This window comes from Coptis chinensis, chromosome 5 (genome assembly GCF_015680905.1).
Source record: "Coptis chinensis isolate HL-2020 chromosome 5, ASM1568090v1, whole genome shotgun sequence".
Lineage (NCBI taxonomy): Eukaryota > Viridiplantae > Streptophyta > Magnoliopsida > Ranunculales > Ranunculaceae > Coptis > Coptis chinensis.
This window is the reverse complement of record NC_141460.1, coordinates 47,895,067-47,908,578: the sequence shown is the minus strand read 5'-3', so window position 1 is coordinate 47,908,578 and position 13,512 is coordinate 47,895,067. Positions and strand designations below refer to the sequence as shown.

The 13,512-nt window shown below is 35.5% G+C and overlaps 1 long non-coding RNA gene across 1 annotated transcript; it reads left to right on the top strand.

Moving 5' to 3' along the window:
- The first annotated feature begins 7,013 nt into the window (after positions 1-7,013).
- Positions 7,014-7,442, top strand: LOC147497731 (uncharacterized). Its single transcript, XR_015197187.1, has 2 exons — positions 7,014-7,099; positions 7,194-7,442. It is a non-coding gene; the product is annotated as an uncharacterized LOC147497731 (long non-coding RNA).
- Positions 7,443-13,512: the final 6,070 nt, after the last annotated feature.

Here is a 13,512-nt window from a genome sequence, read left to right as displayed (position 1 = left end):
TAAATTGGGTATGAAACTATACTAAATTGTCTACAACTAACTTTCAGGCCATGAAAGGAGGTTCCCAACAGAAAATGCACAGAACGCCACCAAACACAGAACTTCGTCAAAAAAATCCTGGTTGACCTATCTGCACTAAAACTGTCATAACTTTATTTGTATAACTCGGATTAGTACAAGGTAAATTGGGTATGAAACTACACTAGATTGTCTACAACTAACTTTCAGGCCATGAAATGAGGTTCCCAACAAAAAATGCACAGAACGCCACCAAACACAGAACTTCGTCAGAAAAATCCAAGCTGACCATTATGTACTAAAACAGTCGTAACTTACTGTGCAAATATCGAAACAAGATGAATCCAATTGTATTGGAAAGTAGACTCACAGATCTAAAAATCTTATTCAAGCCCAGAGACCAAATTCTCAAGCACAATTTTTCAAGAATCTTCTTAACCAACACCAGAAATTAAACCAACAAAAACTGCTTACACAAATATATTATTTGTCACAAAATTAAAGGAACATAAAATCTTAGCTTGGGCACTAATAACTATGTTATCAAAGAATCAAATAATTAAAGTACTCATTATACTATAATAACTAACAAAACTTGTTGTTCAGATAAACATTCTTACCTTAATTGCATGCCCATATCTTGAAGCATCACTTTCTATCATCATTGTATCCGATTCCAACCAAAACCACTATGAGAAAAAGATCTCAAATCTTTGAATGATTTAACCCGCAGCCCTCTTTTGTCTTGATTCGGTTTTCAACGCGTGTTCAATATCGATAGCAAAACCCAACTGTTCTCTCATTGCCTCGATGATGATGAAGAATGTGATTTCTTTCTTCCATCCACCGGTTCCCCTTAAACCGCCGCAAGATATTCCAAGAAAACTTCTAACATGACATCATCCATATATAGATTGAGTCCAAACTAGTCTCCTTTCTCGATCGCAGATCGGTGCTTGTGGTGTTTGAGGTGTTGCTTGTGTTGTCATCCCTATTAAAATTATTATATGATCATAACACATCTATTTCCACAATATAAATTATTAAAAAATATAGTACATAGGAATTGAAAAGATCCATAAAATTTAGATTTCATCATTTTAATCAACAACATATAATCAAACCATAGCATTTGCAATTCACACTTTGCATAAATGTCAGATGCAAGTACATATTCTTACCACCCAAAAACAAATACAACATATAAATAACTAAAAAACATAAAAGTAGTCAATCACTCTCTTTGTGTTTGAAACATATGACGCTTCATTCCACATGCTCTCGGTTAGGTTGGTCTGAACAACTTCCACTCATTAGTTGGCCTCGATTGCACTATAATCCCGAGCTTGGCTACCTATATCTCTAGGTTCCTCCACATCCGGTTCATCCGCCCATCCACCAACATCGACGGGATCAACCTCTCAGATGAAATTATGTAGTATACAACAAGCTATGATTAAATCAACTTGTATATCCACATTGTAAAAAGGAGTTGTCCTCAAATAAGTTTAACCGTTTTTTGAAGTCCAAAAAAGTATTTCGACTACATTACGCAGTGAAGAATGTCTAAAGTTAAATAACTCTTTCTCGTTCCGCGGCCGCCATTTCTCCAATTTCAGATAAATGATACCTTGTTGCCCGCATGCGGAACTAAAAGCACGGGGCAAGTGGGTAACCGCATCAGCTAAGTAATATTTACCGTGTGGAACAAACAAGCTCTCCCTTGGATGGTTTAGAGCAGCTCTCAATATCCGACTATCATGAGCGTAACCCTCCCATCCGGCCAATACATATGATATTTTCATATCAAATGTACATGCCATTAGAAGCGTTATCGCTAAATTCCCCTTCCGGTTCGCGATACCGTGGTTGGTTCGCTATAGGTACCATTGCGGTATGAAAGTACCATCAATTGCACCAACACAATCCTATAAAACGAGGAAATAAAAAAAATATATAATTACGACTAACTTTATACCTTTTAAGGCAAATGCTAGCTAGGTTTAAGAGTAAGTATTTTACTTTCGGTTTACCTTAAAATATCTCATGGCCCAAGGCTTCATATTACTTCTCGTTCTTTGGGGAGTTCGTTTGGCGATGCTGTCTTATGTATTCCCTACCAAGCCTCAATCTGATTGCAAAACTCTATGAAAATGTCGGTGGATAGTTTCTTGTGACCTTATCATAGTCCAAGCAGTAGGCCCCATACGTGTATCGTGGCCTAAAATGTAAAGAAACATTGCCACTTGTTCTTTCACAGAAACCCACCTACTAGCAGTCAAACCTCTTTCTTGGAGTTGTTCACATAAGGTATTAAAACATACTCTATTCAACCAGAGCGTTTTATGACAATTATTATCATCTTCTGAATACAACCTCTCTAGAGCTAGATGTCTCTCGTAGTCCCGATTTCTACTTGGCACCCTCTCAATAGGCATGTTCTCAAGCATACGTGACATTACAAAATATGCAGCAATTACACAAAAGACTGCAACTATTTCGTAGTCATCCATATTCCTATGACAGTCATTATTGATCAACAGAGTTACAATTAATTAACAAATAAACATATAATATTATCAAGGAGTTAATATTAATACAATTAATTAACAAATAAATATTAAGAACAACATATATAATATTAACTAACATGAAAATGTCTACGATATCCGATCTTGTATGTTTAGAGTAAATCTATACACTGTAAATCAACCTCTCTGGTTCACTATCAAATCAGCATTAAAATGGACCTTACTCCAAGAAGAGGAGACCACACAGTCCCAAGTTAATGAATTGCTTGAGGAGACCACACAGTTTCCCACAAGTCTAACAATAGAAAATGCAAAGCCCTGAATAGGAATGGCGTTTTTCGTCGAATATAACAATAAGGACATTTCTAGTTTTAGTAGTTAAACAAATAGGGAAGTGCCAAAAGGCACAAAAATATATAGAATAGCACCGTGAAGCGTAGAAGACAAATTTTATATCTAAAGAATCAAAAGAAAACATAATTTAGGACAAATCCTTTGATTCGTTAAAACAACACTCCCAGACGGACACAAGGCACCCACACCATTCTCGCTAAGCCAGCATCCCAATATCCAAGGAGACTAGAACTTGAGGTCTCTTTGAAAGTGTAGTGCAATTTGACCAACTCAGTTAGGAGCAGTCGTGTTTTGAGATACTAGAAGGTTAATTAATTGGGGTTCTAATAGTATACACTGGTACACATCCTTCCCAACATGAAGATTATCTTAAATATTGGATAAGTAAAGGCTATTTTAAGCATGATTAAGTTGAATGAAAAATTGTGTCCATAAGAAAAAAAATTGTATATTTAAAAAATATGTTTATCCTACAAAGAGAAAGACAAGAGAGAAAGAAAGTACCTGAGATAGAGTATGAAGTTTGAGTGGTGTAAGATGAGAAGAGAAGAAGAAGGGTGTGGTGGCTTGAGCTGTCGCCTCCTTTTTTTTTTTTTTTTTTTTTTCCTTTCCACGATTTTTTTAGGGGTAGAGCACGGACACAAAACCATTTCCGTTTCCCTAGTTTTGTTTCCATACGGAATGACCTATTCCTTTCCATAGGACAAACAAACAGCCAAAAAACTATGGAAAAGGTGGACCACACCTATTTTCCTTTCCTTTCCATAGTCTTTCCTTCAGAACAAACGCACACTTAATTATCCGTTACTTATGCTGAGTCCAATCACTACTACAGAATGACACATATACCACGGTCAATAAGAACGTTTATACCACGGTTCTTCCAAAAACCGTGGGAAATACTTATATACCACGGCGGAAATTTCTTTGGTCATTGGTTTACTAGTATATGTCACAGTTACATGAAAACCATGGGATGAGTTGGGCTATATACCATGGTTAGTTTTTTTTTCAGCATGAGAGTACTCTACATCCCCACTACCTTAAACATAAACAGTGGTATATAAAATTTCCACTTTCTACCGTGGTTTATGACTTTATACCAAATAGTCAAATACGTGGAAAAAAAATACACAATACGAAACTTATACAAATTGGATTCCCGCTATTCTCTCGGTCTCTCCCCACAACTTCTACAGTTCTACGACTCTTAGGATTCCCGTAACAGTGAGAAAACCCACCGTCACTACACCATAACAGTGCAAAGAATTGGATTTCTTCTCAACCTCAACTCAAGAACACAACAAAGAGAAACCTTTTCCTCTTAACTCCGCATGATGTTTTCTCCATGTTTCTTGATCCATTCAAATTCCACCTCATTTTCGTTCATCTTCCCCAAATTTCGATGAAATTGAACTAAAGGAAGCAGTTTTTGTTCATCTCAATTTCTTCATCTCAGACAAAGGTACCATCTTTCCGATTTTTTAAGGTATCCATACTACTACTTTCGACGAAGTTCAATTTCGTCTTTCGCTATTTTGGTTTTGTAATTCTTGAATTCGTTTTCTAGGGTTTATAAATTTCTTATTGATTGAGTTTTAAATTTTATTGTTTTTACCAGCTATATCAGCCGTCCAGATTTCAACTTTGTTCCTTGATAAAAGCTGGCAAAAGATGTTGAAATCTGGATAGGTATATTACGTTTTTTCATAGGGAATTGATAAAATTGATAAAATCTGTTTAAGTTTAATAGGGAATTGATATAGTTGGTAAAAACAATAAAATTTAAAACTCAATCGAGCGAGTCGCTATTTTAAAACAATAAAATTTGAAATGCGGGCCGGTATATTGAGAACATAATCGCTATTTTTAATGTGCTTATTTGTACCTTTGTGTTGTTTAAGTTTCTCGGGTTTTATCAAGGAACAAAGTTCTAATAAGCGTTGTTTCTGAAAAAAGCTCTATGAACAAAATGTACCGTTACTACTCATGTTCAAAGAGAGTTGGGAGGAACTTCTTATCATCATTCGGTGGAAACCGGGTTAAGGTAGGTAATCATTTTCCTCAAAGCGATGCATAATTCAACTTAGCTTTTGCCTCCTAAAGAAGAATTGTCAATGAAATTGCGAATGGTCGATTCTAGTTCTTCAAGAAAACCTAAAGTTAGGAAAAAGAAAGTGAGGATGTTTCTATGCCTCCCGGCCGGATCCCGTTGAAATTCAAAGTTAGTCGGGTTTTATTTATATTTTGTCCTGCTATTTTCTTCTTTTTATTTCTTACTTTAAGAACTAAAAGGTTAAATTGGAAACTTTAGATGGCATTGTTGAATGCTTCTGCGAGGTGGTGGAGGAATTATGTAGTAGAGTGGAATGTCTTAATGAAGATCGGGGATGAAGCGGATGCACAACCAATGTCATCTATCGATCTTAAAATGCTTGTCAGTGAAATAATGTCCATCCGTGCAAAAAAATTTATGCACTTGGTTCCTGTAGACATCCTTGTAAGGCTATTAAATGTCTTAGATCGTCAGATTTGTTTCGCTGAGGGTTTGTCCATCGATGACAATGAAAATGTAAGCTATATCCTTTCTTAGATAGTTTCTCCTTTTATTATTCAGACCCTAGGGTGTTCTGTTAAGACTTAAGAGTTCCTTTTGCTTTAGTAAATCTCTTAGTGTCTTGTCCTTGGAAAATGAAAATTATAAGTGGAAATGATAAACACTTTCGGGCCACTCTAATACCGGCTAAAATAGTCAGTAGTTTTAATTAGTTTCTTTGGATCACGGACAAGATTGTCCATATTGTGTCGGAGTGCCACACTATCGGGGATACTTGTAGGCAAGTAGTCGAAGGAGCTCATTTGAGAAGGTTCATCCCTCTCTTGTGAATACCCAATGCATGACCCAAAAGGCTAAAACAAAATGTGGGCCATAAGTTTCACGTTTGATTGAAACACCACATTGTCGGTGTTTCGTGCATTGTTATTATCAAATACTTTTTTTTTTTCATTCCTTCATTTAATTCTGAACTGGGCCAAAAAATGAGGAAGAAAAATAGGTTAATGATGCAATTGGTTTAGTAGAGGGTTTATACATGAGACCCGATACTTTAAAGAGTAAGGAGAGTGTAGTCTTTGTGTCGGATGTTCCATTCTTGTGTAAAATGGTGTGTCCTTGCGGTGTTAGAGCTGTATCACTATTATCGAGTATTATAATATAGTCCTAATTACTATGCAGATTGAAAACTTAAACAAGTAGGTACATTGACAAGTTATGTGTTATTTTTGATTCGGTCGATTGAAGTCGTGTCAATGGTCACTTCGCGCTTTGGAGTCCACCCATGCAGCTCTAGTAGTAATGACACACCATGACATGCCAAAGCAGCTATATAAGGAAGAGGTGTGTGCCACTTCCTTAGCTTCTTATTTGTTAGTTCAAATAATTTTCATTGTCGATCTCCATATTTCCTCCTTCATCTTTCCTGTGATTTTTGTTAACGAGGAGGAAACTGGCCGACAAATTAATTTGTATTCTTTCCATATCGGATCATTGATAGAATTCGGACTTCTCGAGGCATCGATCATGGGTTGCATGTCACTTGTGATCCATCATATCGTGCTCTCGTGATAAACCTAGCTTAAAATGGAGGGCTTGACGGTAAGCTTCATCTCTTGTACGTGGAAGCTCGATTTTCATGTTGGCTTTTTAGGTTGTTATATACAGTCCATTTCAAGAGATACTTTGATTTTATCTGCTCATTATCTCTCCCTCATAATTTTAACTCTCTTCAACTTTTGTTAGTTCACATGATTCAGCCTATAATTATTGCATATGACCTTTTGTGACTTATCCTAGCCAATATTGATGCTTATTCATCAATAACAAAAAGCAAAAGAATAATAAAATAAACAGTAAAAACATGCAAAATGTTTCTCTAGCTTGCGTTATTTACTTGTTTATATCAACTCTCGTGTGAACGGATTTTATGTATTTTATTCGTATATTTTTTATTAGTATGAAGCTGATATCAGTATGCTTCTTATTTTCAGGTGAAGAAGATGAAGAAGCGGATGTTGAATTTGATTCATCGAGCAAGAAGCGTCATCGTTATAGGAGTTCTAAAGGAAAGAAGTCTACAGGGAACAAGTGTGCTTATCACTGAAAATAAGCTTGTTCAACTGGATCATTTGAAAATAAGGTATTCGAAAGTTTTGGCAAACACTTTATTTGGCTCAATGACTTTGCCTTATTCTTATATAGTAACTCCACATGTTGTGCTTTGACTCATCCAGATAACAAATTTAGAACTGAAGGAGACATACACGCAAGATGAACTTGACGGTGTTCGACTCGATATTATTCAGTTCATCTAGGAAAATGGGGTGTTTCAGTCGGAAGTGAATGAGGATGAGTTTTAGCTATGTTCGGACCCCTCCAGTTTAATTTATGAGTCTTACCTTTTTAATTTATGAAAAGGAATTTGAAGTTTGTTTTCTTAGTGCACTCAAAAAATTAATGAAAGTTTTTATTTATTATTATTATTATCTTTTTTTGCAATGTTTGATAGTTTATTGTACATTTTGGAATTTGTTGGAAAGATGGAAATGTTATATGCAGGCAGGCTGCATAAATTTTGTTATGCAGGTTCGGTTTTTAAGTGGAATATTGTTACTAGCATTATTATTATATATATATATATATACCACGGTTTGGCATAAACCATAGTGTTTAGTATAACTATATACCACGGTATTATAACACATACACTAATATAAACCACGGTTTTAATAGCTTATATGCCATGGTTATGTTGACAACCGTGGTATATAATGGGCATTACAAACCACGATTCTTTGAAAAACCGTGGTATCCGTTAAATATATATACCACAGTTTTGCTATTATTATATACCACACCACCTATTGTCACGGTTGTATAATAGTGGTAAATATATTTATACCACACTTAAAAACAGTGGTATAAGTGTCATTCTGTAGTAGTGAATGGCTCCCTATCCCTTTAAAAGTAGTGTTAAAGTCAATAAAGTAGAACTAAAGTCAACATATTTTACTCTCTATCATTATTTTTCTATGTATATATACAAAGGATTTTACTCTCTATCTCTATTTTACTCTCTACTCTCTATCTTTATTTTACTCTCTATATAGAGAGTAAAATAGAGATAGAGAGTAGAATCCTTTGTATATATAAAGAGGAAATTAATGATAGAGAGTAAAATCTGTTAACTTTAGCTCTACTTTTAAAGGGATAGAGAGCCATTGGACTCAGCCTTAATATCGAGTAATTGTTATGAAAAAAAATCAAGTATTTGTCTTGAGAATATGTAACGGTTGGTAATATTTCCAATCGAACAAAAGTGTGATAAACTTTGTAAGGGATAAATAAGTATTAGCAATCAATTTTACTATATGTTGCAAAATCAGTGTTATGGTGTAGTGGGGTAACTCCATATTTCTTGACTAAAGCTTCCATAACTCTATTACAAAAATGTTTTCCTCCATCACTAATGATGACTTTAGGTAAGTCGAAACGTGAAAAGATATACTCCTTCATAAACAATACTACAGTTCTATGGTCATTACTACGACAAACCATGACTTCAATCCATTTAGAAACATAGTCTACAGCTACAAGAATATAAATGAAACCATGTGAAATAGGAAATGGGCCCATGAAATCAATACCCCAAACATAAAAAATCTCTACTATAAAAATGGGATTTAAGGGCATCATATTACGTTGAGTAATATGCCCAAGTTGTTGACATCTAATACACGCTTTGCAGTGTACATGGGCATCTTGAAACAGGGTCGGCCAATAAAAACTGCATTGAAGAACTTTGGCAGCAGTTTTCTTTCCACTAAAATGACCTCAGCATGATTGTTCATGGAAGAAGGATAAGACTTCATTCTACTCCCACTAGGAACTACAACGTCGAATTATCTGATCCGCACAATACTTAAAAAAGTAGGGTTCATCCTAGTAGTAAGACTTAACTTTGGCAAAAAATCTCTTGCGTTCATTCATAGTCCATATCTCAAGAATGATCTCAGATAATAAAAAATTAACAATGTCTACATACTAAGGCGCAGAAAAAATTGAATAAAGATGCTCATCCGGAAAAGAGTCAAATATCGATTCGGAATCACCGTCATCTTCGTAAGTTTACCTAGATAAGTGATCTGCAATTACATTTTCAGCTCTTTTTTTATCCTTAATTTCTAAGGTAAATTCAGTTAGGAGAAGAATCCAACGGATCAATCTCTGCTTAGCATCCTTCTTTATGAGAATGTACCTAAGCACGACATGGTCTGTATTGACGATGGTCGTGGAGCCAACCAAGTAGGGACGAAACTTATCTAAGGCATAGACAACGGCTAGAAATTCCTTTTCAATAGTAGTGTAATTACGTTGTGCATCATTTAAGGTTTTACTAACATAAAAAATAACTGTTGATTTATTATCTAACTTCTATCCTAGCACAGTACCAACGATATAATCATTAGCATCACATATAAGTTCAAAAGGTTTTAACCAATCTGGTGGTTGTATGATAGGTGTAGAGGTTAAAGCGGCTTTTAAAGTTTCGAAAGCCTATTTGCAGTCATGATTAAAATAAAAAATGACATCTTTTAAAAGCAATTGTGTTAATGACTTAGCTATTTTTGAAAAATCTTTTATGAAACGTCTGTAGAAACCTGCATGGCCTAGAAAGGCCCTAATGTCACGGACAGTCCGTGGTTTATGCATAGAAACTATCTTATCTATTTTAGCTTTATCTACTTCTATTCTATTTTTAGAAACAATATGACCTAAAAATATGCTTTTAGTGACCATAAAATGACATTTTTCCTAGTTTAAGACTAAATTCTTTTCTTGACACCGTTTCAAAACTTTAGAAAGATTTGAAAGACAATCTTCAAAGGAATGCCCATGAATGGAAAAATCATCCATAAACACTTCCATAAATTTCTCCACCATGTTACTAAAAGTATGCAGCATACAACGCTGCAAAGTACCAGGTGCATTACAAAGGCCAAAGGGCATTCTTTTATATACATGCATACCGAAAGGATATGTGAATGTAGTCTTCTCTTGTTTATCAGGGTCAATAATAATATGGAAATAGCTAGAGTGGACATCTCAAAAAAATAGTAAGCATGGGTGGCTAGACATTCAAGCATTTGGTCGACAAAGGGTAAATGAAAGTGATCCTTACGTGTCATAGCATTAAGCTTCCTATAATCAATACAAATCCACCACATTATAGGAATTCGGGTGGAAACTTACTCTCCATCAGCATTACGAATGACTATTACACCTGATTTCTTAGGGACTACATGAACTGGGCTCTCCCATTCACTATCTGAAATGAGGTATATAATGCCAACATCGAGTAATCTCAAAACTTCCGCTCTAACTACCTCTTTCATGGTAGGGTTCAAACGACGTTGTGGCTCATGGGAGGTTTTTGCATTATCCTCCAAATGTATGCGATGTTTGCATATGCTAGGGTCAATACCCTTAATGTCGCCTAAAGACCAACCAATCACAAAATGATGTTCACGAATAACCCAAATCAAATTTGCCTCTTCAGTAGCAGATAATTGAGATGAGATAATAATCGGATGAGTGCCATCCGGATCAAGATGAATGTACTTTAGCTTAGCGGGAAGAGGTTTAAGCTTAAGGGTGGGAGGAGTGGAAATAAGGGATTCAGGAGGGTCATCCTCCTCTACAATGCATATTTGTTCAGGAATGAGTTCTTCGAACTCAGGAGCTAGAACTATTGAGGAGTCATGGATAGGAGTAGATTCTAAGAGGGCAAGTACTTCTTGGATGTAAGAATCCTCAGTACTGCCAAAGGAAAGAAATTAGTTCATATGATTTTCCAGAAAAGTTTTGTTAAAATAATCTTGAGCGAGACTCTCTATCATGCTAATTTTGCCATCTATAGTCATGTCTAGTGTCTGTTTCATCATCTTAAAAATATTTACCTCAACAGCAAGGTTTCCAAAGGAAATGGACATCGAACCATCGCGACAATTAATGAGGGCATTGGCAATTGCCCAAAAAGGACACCCTAAGATGATAGAAACAGAGTCAAGAGCGACTTTTATATCTAGAATGACAAAATCGGCTAGATAATAGAAGTCTTGTACTTTAACAAGAATATTTTTAACGACACCCTTAGGATACTTAATCGAATGATCGGCTAACTACAAAGTCATTTTAGTTGGTTTTAAATTGTGTATACCTAGTTGCTTATAAAGGTAAAACAGGACTAAGTTAACACTCGCCCCTAGATCTAGAAGAGTAGTTATGGTGAAAGTATCGCCTAAAGTGCATTGTACAATGGGACGACTAAGGTCCTTGTACTTAACGATTCTGTTGTGCTCAGATAAAAAGAGAAATTGTTATGTTAAGAAGGCTTCGTTAGGGATATTTGTTTTCTTTTTAGTTGCACAAATCTTTCAGAAACTTAGCGTGTTTTGGAAGACATTTTATAGCTTCGAGGACAAGTAGGTTTATAGTTAAATTTTTGAAAATTTCTCTAATCTTGTCAAAATTATCGTTCTTCTTATGGCTAGTCTATGGGGAAATGGGGGTTTTCCCTTATATTTAGCATAAGGGTCAATAGGAGTATTGCCCTTTTCTTTAACTGTTGTCGGTTTCCCCTTAGGTTGTGGTTTAATTGGTATCTCTATAGTGATAGGATCTTCAGTTTCAAGTACAGTATCTAGTAAGGTTCCTTTATCTTTATTAGTTTGTGGGGAATCCTCAGGCATTATTACTTTGTTGTCAACCACTTTCCCTGAACGAAGAGTAGTTATGGCCTTTAATTCTCCTTGTATTAAATTTTCATTACTAGGATTACCAGTTAATTCAAAAGCTGTGTTTGTTGATTTTGGATTAGGTACAGGTTGACTTGGAAACACGCCTTTTTGTTAGGTCTTTTCTTGAGATAATTGTTGGATGGATTTTGGATTGCTAGTAATATCTGTTGTTAAGTTTGCATGTCTGCATCGAATCTATCAGATTGGGAAGGTTGAGTTGCCACAAGTTGCGTAATAGGAACTATCTCAAGTTGATTATTAACAGGTGGATTTTGATAGTTGTTATTTATCGGGACTAAACATCTATTATTATTATTATTATAATTACCTTGCCTTTGTCTTTGCCTTGGTTGATATTGATTATAGTTATTGGTGGGCCTAATATTTTGATTATTAAAACCTGGTGGTACTCCTTGATGGTGATTATTATGCCAACTAAAATTAGGATTTTGTCTCCAAGGTGCGTTAGGTATATTAAAAGTGCAGACATCTTCTGGCTGTGGTGGTGGTTGTTGTTCATAGGCAAGAGGATAATAATGATCGGAATGCTCAAGACTAAAACAGAAATTACAGCGAGGAGAGTTTATATTCATGAAAGGAATGGGTTTCACTTCTTGTTTATTTAGAGAAAGGGCATCTACCTTACGAGTGAGGGATTCTATTAAAATTCTAAGTTCAGTATCAGGTTTAACCTCAAACATACTGGCTGCCTTAGCTATAGAAGAAGAAGGAATGGAGCGGGAGTAATCATTACTTCCCTAGTTGTTACTTTTTTAGATTGATTATCTAGAAAGTTATAACCATCTGTGGCTCTTTTACCTAGTAAATTACCTCCGTTCATGATATATAAAGTCTCTTTATGATGTTGGGATAGGCCTTTGAAGAAGGCACGAACTAGTGGGTCTTTACCAAGATTATGATGTGGACATTCTACTAGAAGATCAGTGAAACGATTCCAAGCTTCAGAAAAGGATTCTTGAGGCTTTTGGCTAAAGAAATGAATATGTGATAGCATTTCATCAGTCTTCTATGGTGGGTAAAATTGTTCCATAAATAATTCTACTAGTTTTTCCCATGTGTTGACAAAGTTCGGCTTTTATGCTATTACCCAAGCAGCCGCTTTGTCAGCTAGGGTGAAAGGACAAACCCTGAACTTTATTTGTTCAGGTTTTACGTTAGGATGATGAAATAGAATAAAAACTTGTTGTATCCTATGTAAGTGTTGATATGGCTTCTCATGGTCTAACCCATGGAAAACAGGTAGAAAATTAAATATATTGGGGATTCTAAAATCTCTCGTAGTACCTGCAAGAATTATGCAAAACTCAAGTCCATCGTTTAAAGCCTTATAGAAATCAGAGAGGGGTCTCTCTGCTATTTCTTCACCCATTGCTACAAATGTAGTGTTGGTGGGTGTAGGTAGTGTGTGTGTGTGATGATTGGTGAATTTCTAGATAGGCGATTATTTCTGCGTCTACGATAAACTAAAATAGCAGGTTTATGTGTACTAGATCTTAATCTCATGCAAGTTTTAAGTATAATAGGCAAGTCCTACTGAGCATGCAAAAATAACCTGATTATTACTAGAAATAGAATCCTTTGACAGTAAATTCGAGAATGTATAAAGGTGTTACCTGGAGCATCCTTGCTACGCATATAAATAGTGTTTTCAACAGCCTTGAAGCACGTCTAGTGTTACTTGAACAATTATACGAGTACTCGTTTGGGTACATGGTGTGGATAGTGGAGTCCT